We start from the raw sequence: 4,448 nt of genomic DNA on the forward strand, positions 1-4,448 counted from the left end.
ATACACACAGACACACACACACACACACATGGGTACTTTAAAAATCTGTGGAGAGCAGCCGGTGCTGCAGCTCAATAAGCTAATCCTCCGCCTGTAGCACCAGCACACCAGGTTCTAGTCCCTGTCGTGGCGCCGGATTCTATCCCAGTTGCTCCTCTTCCAGTCTAGTTCTCTGCTATGGCCCGGGAGTGCAGTGGAGGATGGCCCAAGTCCTTGGGCCCTGCACCCGCATGGGAGACCAGGAGAAGCACCGGGCCTCTGGCTTCAGATCAGCGCTGTGCCCACAGTGTGCCGGCCGCAGCGGCCATTGGGGGGTGAACCAATGGAAAAGGAAGACCTTTCTCTCTCTCTCTCTCTCTCTCACTGTCCACTCTGCCTGTCAAAAAAAAAAAAAAAAATCTGTGAAGGGCAGGCAGCATGGTACAGCATGTCAAGCCACTACTTAGGATGACCACATCCCATATCCCAGTGTCTTTTGAGTACCAGCTATTCTGTGCTTCTGATCCAGCTTCCTGTTAATGCACCTGTGAGGCAGCAGATGATAGACCAGGTTCTTGGGAGATTCAGATGGAGTTCCTGGCTGCTGGTTTCAGCCTGGCCTACACCTGGCTATTGGGGGCATTTAGGGAATCAACAGGTAGATGGAAGATCTATCCCTCTCTGTGAAAAAAAAAATAGAATTAGGGCTGTTGGCTGACGCCACCCTTAGGAGCCACCGGCCCCGGACGGCATTGCGGGCTGCTGCTCAGGTTCTTGGAAGTTCTGGATTATTTAATAATCATGGACTCCAAGTACAGCAGCAGCAGCAAAGGAATCTTTCACTATACGAATACATGAGTATGGAATTGTTGCAAGAAGCTGGTGTCTCCGTTCCCAAAGGATTTGTGGCAAAGTCACCAGATGAAGCTTATGCAATTGCCAAAAAATTAGGCTCAAAAGATGTTGTGATAAAGGCACAGGTTTTAGCTGGTGGTAGAGGAAAAGGAACATCTGAACGTGGCCTCAAAGGAGGAGTAAAGATTGTTTTCTCTCCAGAAGAAGCAAAAGCTATTTCTTCACAAATGATTGGGAAAAGGTTGTTTACCAAGCAAACTGGAGAAAAGGGCAGAATACGCAATCAAGTTTTGATCTGTGAGTGAAAATATCCCAGAAGAGAATACTACTTTGCAATAGCAATGGAAAGGCCATTTCAAGGTCCTGCATTAATAGGAAGTTCACAAGGTGGTATTAACATTGAAGATGTTGCTGCTGAGACTCCTGATGCGATAGTTAAAGAACCTATTGATATTGTAGAAGGAATCAAAAAGGAACAAGCTGTCCGGCTTGCAGAGAAGATGGGATTTCCACCTAACATTGTGGATTCTGCAGCAGAAAACATGGTCAAGCTTTACAACCTTTTTCTGAAATATGATGCAACCATGGTAGAAATAAATCCAATGGTGGAAGATTCAGATGGAGCTGTGCTGTGTATGGATGCAAAGTTTAATTTGACTCTAATTCAGCATATCACCAAAAGAAAATCTTTGATCTCCAGGACTGGACCCAGGAAGATGAAAGGGACAAAGATGCAGCAAAGGCAGATCTCAACTACATTGGTCTTGATGGAAATATAGGCTGCCTAGTAAATGGTGCTGGTTTGGCTATGGCCACAATGGAGATAATAAAGCTTCATGGAGGGACTCCCGCCAACTTTCTTGATGGTGGTGGTGGTGCCACAGCCCATCAAGTAACAGAAGCATTTAAGCTTGTCACTTCAGATAAAAAGGTACTAGCCATTCTGGTTAACATTTTTGGATGAATCATGTGATGTGATGTTATTGCACAAGGTATAGTCATGGCAGTAAAAGATTTGGAAATTAAAATATCTGTTGTGGTACGATTACAAGGTACACGGGTTGGTGATGCTAAGGCACTGATAGCAGACAGTGGACTTAAAATTCTTGCTTGTAATGATTTGGATGAAGCTGCTAGAATGGTTGTAAAGCTGTCTGAAATAGTGACTTTAGCCAAGCAAGCCCATGTGGATGTCAAATTTCAATTACCAATTTGATCTGAGAACCCAGTGAAATGGCTGAAGGTCTTAAATGTGTTACAATTGTTAAGAATACTGTGTTCTGTGTTATTGTTCTTTTTCTTTTTAACGTGTGGAGATTGTAATTACCATCTAGCCACACGAACTTTTAAAAATATTTGGTATGCATTCTGTTCCCAATGGACTGTTTGTACAAAGAATGTTTAATGCAGGTATCTGGTTTCTTTTCTTGCAGCTGTCCTTTTTTGCTTTACAGAATGTCACTCGCAATATGCCTGTTTATTATTGTTGTATACAAAATTCTTCATGGATAAAATTCCTATAAATATATTATGATAAAGCTTTATTCTTTAGGGTTAAAATATATCTCATTAGTGAAGCAGTGTATTAAAAGTGTTTTTTATAAGATGTGTTTATCTTCAGCATAACATAAGTAATAAATGTATCAATCACTATTTATAAACAGAGCTTTCAAACACTCCTCAGAATGTTCTTTTAAGTATTTCAGTGAAGTAACATGTTAATTTTTGAGCATTGTTTTAATCATTATAAAACATGGATAACTGCAAATCTTCATGATTCTGTGGTATTAAGAAACACTTGTAGGTTTGTATTACTTAAGGCACATTTACTAAGGAGATAATAGACAAAATTAAGAATGTCAAGTTAGCCAGCGCTGCGGCTCACTAGGCTAATCCTCCGCCTTGCAGTGCCGGCACACCGGGTTCTAGTCCCAGTCGGGGCACCGGATTCTGTCCTGGTTGCCCCTCTTCCAGGCCAGTTCTCTGCTGTGGCCAGGGAGTGCAGTGGAGGATGGCCCAAGTCCTTGGGCCCTGCACCCCATGGGAGACCAGGATAAGTACCTGGCCCCTGCCATCGGATCAGCGCGGTGCGCCAACCGTAGCACGCCAGCCGCGGTGGCCATTGGAGGGTGAACCAATGGCAAAGGAAGACCTTTCTCTCTGTCTCTCTCTCTCACTGTCCACTCTGCCTGTCAAAAAAAAAAAAAAAAAGAATGTCAAGTTAATAAAAATCTCCCAATGTGAAAAAAAAGAAAAAAATAGAAGATAAATTTATCTTGATATAAAAAATTCTGTAATCCATACATAATTTTTTCATAATGCACACTTTTTATGAACATTCTGAATATCCTTCTCACGTGGGTAGTGGTGTTAATAGTGTTGTATGTGTGGTCTTCAGTTCTATTGACCTGTGTATCTATCCTTACATCAATACCATACTGTCCTGATTAGTTTTTGCAAGTTTTGAAGCCAAGTAGAGTCGTGTGTCTCTTTAGGACAGGAACATATTCTGAGAACTGCATAACTGGACATTTTTATCATTGTACAAAAATGTCAAGTGTACTTACACAAACTTACTTAGAATGGCCTGCCTCAAAACAAGGTTATATGGTATATAAATGACATAGTCTATTTCTGCTAGCACCGTGAGGAATAAGACATGAGTTAAATCAAGCACAAGAGATAATGATGTAAAGATGTGGTAAAGATGAGATGTATAAGCCCTGCTCCTGGCATGATATGGCATGGCATACTGTTTTAACAAGTAGAGTACATTTTTTAACAAGTAGAGTACATTCTAAAATAATGATAAAAAAATATAGTACAATAAGTGTATAAAACAGTAACATTTATTATCATTCAAGTATTATATGCTATAAAAATTACATGTACTATTTTTATATGGCAGTGTCAACCTCCAATATTGTTCTTTTCCAAAACTGCTTTTCTAGGCTCTTTGTATTTTCATAGAAATTGGAGAATCAACTTGACAACTCTTCCAAAGAAATATGCTATGTTTGAGGTAAAATCTTACATCAAGTCAGGAAGAATTGATATCTTAAAAATATGCAGTATTCCAATCCATGAACCTGGTATATCTTATCATTTATGTAGTTTTTCATTTCTTTCTAAATAGTTTTACAGTTTTAAGGTCTTATGGTATATAATCTTAACACCATTTTAAAACTTGTCCCTAATTATTTTATGCAATTATAAATGCTATAACTTTTATTATATCCTGCAACCTTACGAAATTCACTTGTATGTTCCAATAAGTTTCTTGTATTTTTTTTAGGGTTTTGTACATATGTGATCATGTCTTACGTTTATAAGGACAGATTTCTTTCTCCCTTTTTAACGTGCATTCCTTTTTTCTTCATCTTTCTTTGTGTGGACTAGGAACATGGACTAGAGCCAGTGCAGAATCAAATAGAAATGTTAAAAACAAATATTCTTGCTATTTTGCAAATCCTTTTTTTAAAAAAGATTTATTTATTTGAATGATAGAATTACACAGAGAGAAAGAGACAGACAGATCTTTTATCCACTCGTCTCTCCTGAAATAGCCACATTGGCCTAGGCCAGGGTTGGGACAAGCTGAAGCCAGGGGCCTG

General features: G+C 39.6%; 1 pseudogene; it reads left to right on the forward strand.

Moving 5' to 3' along the window:
- Positions 1–626: 626 nt before the first annotated feature.
- On the forward strand, positions 627–3,093 carry LOC100345908 (succinate--CoA ligase [ADP-forming] subunit beta, mitochondrial pseudogene; annotated as a pseudogene).
- The last annotated feature ends 1,355 nt before the right edge of the window (positions 3,094–4,448 follow it).

Source organism: Oryctolagus cuniculus, chromosome 1 (genome assembly GCF_051225735.1).
Source record: "Oryctolagus cuniculus isolate XC-2025 breed Fujian yellow rabbit chromosome 1, ASM5122573v1, whole genome shotgun sequence".
NCBI classification, from domain to species: Eukaryota; Metazoa; Chordata; class Mammalia; order Lagomorpha; family Leporidae; genus Oryctolagus; species Oryctolagus cuniculus.